Source organism: Lytechinus variegatus, chromosome 3 (assembly GCF_018143015.1).
Source record: "Lytechinus variegatus isolate NC3 chromosome 3, Lvar_3.0, whole genome shotgun sequence".
NCBI lineage: Eukaryota > Metazoa > Echinodermata > Echinoidea > Temnopleuroida > Toxopneustidae > Lytechinus > Lytechinus variegatus.
The window spans coordinates 1,887,894-1,896,334 of record NC_054742.1 but is presented as its reverse complement, the minus strand read 5'-3'; the positions used below and the strand labels follow the sequence as shown (position 1 = coordinate 1,896,334).

Sequence of the window (8,441 nt, the reverse complement as noted above, 5' to 3'; positions counted from 1 at the left end):
CTGGGACTCGCAGAGAGCGACCATTTCAGGCATAATATCTTGAAAAACACTACTCCGATTTGGTGTTCTCAACGTCTCAAAAGATATAATGTCTTGCTTAATAATATATCCGATCGGCATCAATAACCCATCATTAGTTGTCTTTTAATTCTACTTTTGCTACCCAGTACGACTAATGCACGTCAAATACCATATACGGTCTTTGACGTTGCCAAGTTTCTTCTGGGAACTTATAACACGATCATTGTTTCATTATAAGATTTGGAAGGTGTATATTTCATGAATAAAGTAACAAATTCAAATAAAAATAAGTTTGTTAGAAGTTTTAGATATTTTTTGTTAAGTTTTGTCAGAAAAATTATGACGATATGTTGAATTTACTTTATATAGATTTGAATCATTGAAATTTATAAATACCAATTGGCAATCGATCCTTCACCGCTAACGATTTACGATTTATTTGTAAACAAAACTATCTGGACGTCATCGATCACACTTTGAATGCGGAAATGGGTCTAGATCTAACGTTAGGTCCAAGACCGGACCAAACACAGCGAGACCACTTGAACAAATGTATTTGTTTTAGAGGAAAATTCTACTTGAATTATTCCATTACTCTTCTCAGAATTAAAATTTGAGAGAAATGTTGCAACTAAAACGATTCACGTTCGTCTGACAGCATTTTGTGATCCTTTTTAGACTTGATCCTGGGGAGAGCCTATTTTAGAATGGGAGATCGAGTCGACGATACCAAGTACATGTACCACGGATCATGATTGATCATGGAAAAAAATTATTTCTTCTAACTAGCTGTCATCATATAAGCCGTGAGAGTACATTGGCCTATTTTTTCAATGGCATGAATTGCTTAAGTTGGCGGTCCTCTAAAAAAATAGGCAAACTCTTTCTCATTAAAAAATGAAAAAATAAATAACTTGTTATAGTAGCCTAAGTAGGAATATTTAAGAGGGATGGGTCAAGCTGAATGAAATGTTGATGACCCCCCCCCCAAAAAAAAAAACAGAGTCTTAGCCTCCAATTTTTGGTCGTCCCTAACCCCCCCCAAAAAAAAAAATAAAATAAAAAGAAATAAATGAATAAATAAATAAATAATTGAATAAAAAAGGGTCTTTCAAAAAATTTAGTAAGGGCGGTCTTTTTTTCTATCTCGGCGCTTCCCTCTTGAAAACTTATAGATCATTTTAATCTTAAATCTGCCTTTTTTATTTGTAATGTTTCATGATTTTATGCTTTTCCATCATGCTAATCATTTGTAAATATTGTGATTGTTATGATTTACTTCAATAAAAACTTAAATATAAAAAATAGTGTTTTTTTTAATTGTGGTGGGGGGTGGGAGGGTTAAAAAATTGAAGGGGGTTTAACCCCTGTAACCCCCACCCCTGTGTATGCCACTGACTTGTTAATACTGAACCAGATCCAGAGACAGGGGCCGGCCCCGGGGCCATCTTACTTTTGAGGATAAGGCAGTCCCCCCCCCCCCCGCCCCTTCTGGAAAGTGGTGTTAGGTGCCGTGGAAGTTTTGAAAATGGGGGCTGACCATGCAATAATCATATTTATATGGTAATTTTTATGTTTTTGTACATGGTTTTAGAAAGCCCTCACAGCCCCCCCCCCCCCCTCACAGCCCCTGGTGTTGACTAGTATCATTGTCACTGATTTTTTTAAAAATAACTTTACTTGTTAAATTTTTTAAATGGAAACTATGTTTTTTCTTATTGTGGAGGTGAAATATTACCCCCCCCCCCACCATCATAAATACCCAAGCCAATCCAACCCCACAATACCTCAGAGGAAGGTCCAGTATTTTTAAAATCAAGAGGGTGCAAAGAGCAAAACTGAAAATTGAGTGGGTGCAGATGACAATTTTCTATGCAATTTCCTAAAACTGGCTACAGGCCTATAGTTATATTAGTAGTATGTTCAATTGAGATTTTTTTTCAAAATGAGGAGGGGGGGGGGGGACATCCCTTCCAACCCTGCCTTTGACTATGGTTTTTCAGTTCATCAATACTGCCTTTGTCCCGTTTCATTAATTGTTTGTTGTCAGTGATCAAGGATTTAATATACATCGGCCCCATTGCATAAAAAAGTTACAATTATGATTTACCATGCAAATACAACTTGTATGGAGTCCTTGATCTTGATTGGCTTTGATTAGTGTTAACATGGTAGTTACCATTTGATAACAAGGTTACCATAATACTAACTTTTATGCAATTGGGGCACTGGAGAAGGCAAAATTGAGGAAGGGGTGGCGTATTAATGACAATGGCCTTTCATTTGGATAAGGCTGCCTAATCAAGGAGTCATTCTCAAAATATAGCATGCCAGGCAGCATACAAGTACATGTGCCTCACCCTTGTGCCTTTATCCTTGATTATACAGCAGAATGTTAGATGTCTCAAGTAGTCATGGCAGGTCATCCCTTGCTTATAAAAAGAGTAAGATTATATAAACGAATTTCATTCAAAATTTACAATAAAATTGCAGTGAATTACTACATATTTTAGGAAGTTTAGATACGGATAGAGTTTCATTCACATTCAACTATTTATTGAACCACATTTGAAAATTTGCCCTCCAGTGACATTACATGCACAGATATATATATAAATAAACATCAAGACAATAATTTTACTTGAAAGAAACCTTCCAATAAAATAATATTTTAATAAGCATGTATAACAACTGAGGTAGGAGGTAAAGTTCAATCTCTACATGTCTGTTGGGTTAATGAAACCCTCGTAACTTTATAAAAGCTATAAAATATGGATGAAAGGAGAAGGGATTGAACTCCTAAATGAAAACAATGGTCACTTGTCAGGTCTGCATTATATACCCCCTCCCAAAAAAAGAATATGAATATGAAAAAATCAGTCATTTTAAAACATAATATATTTGCAAATTTCATGTGATCTACCACTCACACAGCCATAAAAATTGGTTATCTATCATTGTTGTATGCATATCAATTACAGTGTACATAACAATTAAAAAAAAACACTGAAAAAATACTTTCACCTTCACATGCCTGGCAAATTCAGTACCCCGTGGATAAATTTTTTTATGCAATGATACAAGACTTAAAAATACAATAAATATAAATTACAAATCAGATAAGTGACTACTGGTAATTGATTAGATTGGATATGACATGCACATGTAGCTCATTCCTTTATATTCTCAAAATTATTGAATTTGTAAAAATAATCTGAATCTCGTTGTTCTCTGCATTTTAAGTGACTAGAAATGTAAACCATAGTCATAATTCATATGATACAATATAATACATTGCTATTATAATACATATTTTCAGTTGTTTTTAACCTACTATTTAACATACAATTCAATTCAATTCAAGGTTTATTAGAAACATGAGTCGCAGCCAAATGGCTGAATTGTTCATGTATACAAAGTAAAAACAATAAAAAGACTCATTACATATTTCAAACATTAAAAAACAGTAACCTTTGTAAAAACTGACATGAGAAATATGTGTATAGGCAAGAATACTCTGGCAAAGAAAATTTATATACATGTACATAAGATAATGAGGAAATAGTAAATTAAAAATAATAAAAAATAAAATACGTAAACGTTTGTAAAAGATCAATAAAAATATATGGATATTAAAAAGAGTTGATTTCCTCATTCATTAAAAAACTTGATATTGCAAGTAGGCTGGTATTGCTTTCAAATGAGCAATGGGTTTATTGATTGGGCATGTCTTTATTCAGGAGATCTATGAAATATGGTATGGGGCTATTGCGAAATCGATTTGTCCTACATTTGTATTGCTGATATCTAGGAGTATGTCGGAGATTGATGGGTAAGTTTTTTGGAGGAGGTAACCAGGTACTGAATGTTGGATATTTGGTTACAGATATTGCGAAATCCAGGCCGAGTTTCTCCCTTCTGTATTCCAGAGTAGGAATTTCACATGATAGGCAAGCACTGGCATAATCTGTGTAGTTTGCCCGGGTAGTTTGGGCCCAACATGATTCTACAAGCTCTTTTTTGAATTTGCTCTAAACTTCTTACATATTTCTTTGTAAGCCCACCATTAAAAACTGGGGTGCAATATTCCATAACAGGACGAATGTAGCCCATGTATACCAATTTCAGATCCGATAGAGACAGCCCATATTGCTTCGAAAGCCTAAACATGTACAACTTCCTGTTACATTTTTTGATGATTTCCATGATATGTAGGTCCCATTTTAGATTGGATTGGACGATTACACCAAGAATTTTAACAGACTGTTACATGTTATTAACTTCTTAATCAATACACTTCAAATCGAACAAGAGTGTTGCTAAGGCGGGCACAAGATATATGCTGTCTGTAACATGGAAAATGGAGCTATTGGTCAAACAAGATAAGTGAAAGATGGTGACTTCACCTTTGACCTTCTGACCTCTAAATCAATAGGCTTCCTGGGATCCATGCTAGTATCGTGCACCAAATTATATGAGCCTAGATTCTACAAGCTTTTTTTTTTAAATTGCTCTAAACTGAAGTTATCACGTTTACAAGGAAAAGGTAACGGACGGACGGACACCGAGCATGATACCATAATACGTCCCGTCAAGACGGGCGTATAAAAAGTGATGCCTGTAGTCTTTGAATTAAAGTTTGAAGTGAAATATATCTAAATTATTGGAACTAAATTTTTTTTTCAATTTGAATATTATATTATTATGACATTTTCCTACTAGTGTAGTATAATTAGACATGTCATGAATAATAACTGTAGAGAGACATTCCAGAAGTCTTTTTTTTATTGATAATTGAATTTAATATTATTCAATTATTGGCATTTAACTCGACAAATACTTTTTCCATTATCCACCCATTTCCATACCGAACTTCTGACCATATTGAATTGCATAATAATGCAGGCAAGACTGCCAGAGATGTCTTATTTGTATTGAAATACATTCATGTTAATACCCTCCTTTTAAATAAATTTGTCAGCTTGCAATCAGAATTTGATCAATTCTAACTGCATATCAATTAAAAACAAATATAGCGCAGGTAAGTTTTGAAATTGTTTAAAATGCTTTGACTTGTCTCTTCTTCCAGATGAATAGTTCTGAACTAATCTAGGATATTTTCAGCTACTAACACCTAATAGATGTTTTGGGTGAATTCTATCTTGATCTTTATAAGTACATCAAAGGCTGCAAGAACTCTTTTCCCGTATCCTATGGTTGCGCACTTTAAAATTTCACTGTAGCATTTAACCTTGCAGCAAATATTCTGCACATGGATATTGGTACATATACTTGCACATGTTTCTCAAAACTCTTATTACTGACATCGTTTAATAATTGATAAAAAAATAATGAATTTGTCAGATTTGATGGAGAAATACTAAATTTGAAAAAAAAAATAATTATAAGCAAAAGATAGGGAATCCAATAAACCACCTTTTCTGACTAAGTAATTTTCAGTTGATTATTAACATTAGGCAGTTGATTATTAACATTAGGCCTTTGACCCATTATCCTAATGAAAGTACATGTATTACCCAAGGATCAGATGTAGTGTGAACATAATTGATGCAGAAATAAAGGAATGTGACCAAGTTGAACAAAAACTTGACCTTTTGACCCCAACTTCCTTTTGTAGTGAGTACCTCAGTAAATACTGAAAACATAATGAATGAAAAGTTTCACCATGTCCAATTTGTAGAACTTTTTCCTAGATAATGTTACAAGTAGACCGTTTTTTAACTATATGTGAACTTGAGGTTTACTGTGTTTGTAGCAAAACTGGGCTCCTAAAAACATTCACAGGACATGTTAACTACAATAAAGGCCAGTAGAAGTAGAACAACAAGAAGCTCTTGAAAAAGCTGGAATCACACTTGAAGCAGCTAAACATTCATTCGTGGAAAGAGCCTCCAGTTCATTGTTTGGAAGAAGCGTTAGGAAGATGGTCACGTCGAAATCAACAAGATACCTGGAACAGTAAGTAACGCAAATTCTTAGCACTGTGAATTAAATGAGAGAATTATCTTAATTCAAAGCTCATCACCTGTACAAATGCAACATACTACTTGTTTATTTCTTTGAAATATAGATAAAACATAATTTTTTTAAAGAATGGTTTACAAGTATAGATGTTGATCTACTTATAGTTGGAAAAAAAATATATATCCCCTTCCTTATGATATCCAAATCACTTTGATTTCTCATCTTCAAGCATTTTCTTCCATATTGACTAATTTTTACATTTAAAATAATAGTAACTGTGATAGAAATTGACACAATATTCAGAAAGTAATATGTTTCACCCTTTTACTTTCCTTTTCTTATCCCCTTTTCTTTGTGGTGAAAATTTTGGGAGCCATGAACCAGTGTGTACATGCAAGTGAGTGGGGGCATTTTCTTTCAACCTGTATAGTGGCAGATGAATTTAAAAGCACCAAATTTGAATTGCGGGGGGGGGGGGGTGTCTTCTAATGAATGGCCATCAAAATATTAAATTAAAATTGTTATGTATATATGCTTTAGAGCTTATACATGTGAAGAAAGCTTCTTCTTGTTTAATAGTCATTCAAAGAGATTTACATAACAAGATGCAGCAAAGACATTGGCCATGATGAATGATGGGCACCTTAATTGGTCCAAAGTACAGACGGATGAATAGGTAATTTTCACTGAGAATTAATGTCATACTGACCTCACTGTCTTTATTATCTCCGTTCTTCTTATCAATGGATAACCACTGAAGACCTGGCTCAAGATCTCTGGCAGTGCATGGCTCCTTGGGGTGGGGGGGGGGGGCTGACCAACGGGAATTGCATCGTCTGATCTTCACAGTCAAAGGTAGTGTCCCATCACTGCTATAGCCCCATTCCTGCATAAGATTTTGCATATGTTGCAATTGCATTCTGTAGGTAATCAAGAAATGACCAGGTTTGCCAATCCTCACTTGAACCATGGACAGTCAACAGTGATTCACTAGGTCCATAGCAGAGTCACAGACTGGAGGTGGTTAGACAACAGAAACAGAAAGAAAAGTTAGCACCAGAATATTGCTTTATGTTGAATAGTTTTAATGATCATAAAGAATGTGAAATCAATAAATTCATCTCAAGGACATTGCCACAAAGGATTATTCATGATCATTTCATTTGCACCTTTAAATGACAATAGATATTATAATCTGCCACCAGATTCATGATTAAATTCATCAAAAGTGAGAATAATACATACAATCATAAATCTTTCCTGGAGACAGAATAAAGCATTGGATTTGTACTAAAACAAGTTTTTGAGCAAATTTTGATCTGATATGCACTTGCATAATTGTATTATTTTTTTAAAACTGTGCCGATTGTCACCAGTGTGGCCTCAAATTTTGCATTACCAGAAGACTCAAACGAAAAAGAGTAATAGAAATATCTTTAAAAATGTTGAGGGAGGCCAGCCTTTTTTTTCATAGCTAAAGCTATTAATTGGTAGAAATCATCAAAACCTACCCATATGTTCATGTTCCATCATCTTTCCACAGGAATGGATTTCTCACAACTCACGATGGGGCAATTCCTGAAGAAGAGGTGTGGATTAAGTTTGGGGGAGATCATGGTGGACAGGTGGAGGCTCATTTAAGTTGGTGATACAGAGGTCTGCAATGTGGAAAACACAATGCCTCATAGAAATCCTTGTTTGTTGGATGCTATGAAGGTTCCTTCCATCTCATTGCTTCAGAAAATGACTCATTCCATCACCAAGCAACTGACAAATGAAGAAGATTAAATGTAGAAGTCAGGATATTGGAGACATAAATTTCAAATTATTCTATTTTGTAACGTCACAGATGTGTAGATTATTACTGAAAATTGTGTGATATTTTTTAATTTTTTATATAAAAAGTAAAATAGCTGGCAGTTGTTTTAGATGTTTATTTTATCTGATGTAATATAGGTATGATTTAGATTTAACCTCTGATGTAACATACATATTTTTTCCTTCAATTTTTGAGACTAGGGGAACTAGTTGAAAGGATACATAAAATAAAAAAACCTATAAATATATTGGTAATAATGTCATTTTCATGTGTGAAATTAGATTTTTCAGATTATGTTGGTGACATTAGTTAAATATGACGTATCAACACTCAAATCAACAAAAGAAGAAATTCTTTGAATACATGTTTCACCAGAGAACAACTATCATGATGATAAAAAAGACGAACAGAATTTATGCTAATCTTCCCTGTACAAAACGTGCACACAGAAGACATGTTATATTAAAGATAAAAGGATCTTTGAAAAATGAAAGTCATCTTATGATGAAATTTAGTAAACAAGAAATGCCACAAAAGAAGCGCGTGCAGAGATAAACTATCATGTATGAACTATAATAATAAATGTATATTTTGGTCTGATACAATAGAAAATTAA

At 33.8% G+C, this 8,441-nt stretch overlaps 1 long non-coding RNA gene across 1 annotated transcript; it reads right to left on the bottom strand.

Annotated features, from left to right (window-relative positions):
• Nucleotides 1-4,818: 4,818 nt before the first annotated feature.
• LOC121409958 lies at nt 4,819-7,609 on the bottom strand. The gene is made up of 3 exons (XR_005969252.1): nt 7,518-7,609; nt 6,716-7,020; nt 4,819-5,992 (listed from the first exon to the last, which is right to left on the bottom strand). It is a non-coding gene; the product is annotated as an uncharacterized LOC121409958 (long non-coding RNA).
• Nucleotides 7,610-8,441: the final 832 nt, after the last annotated feature.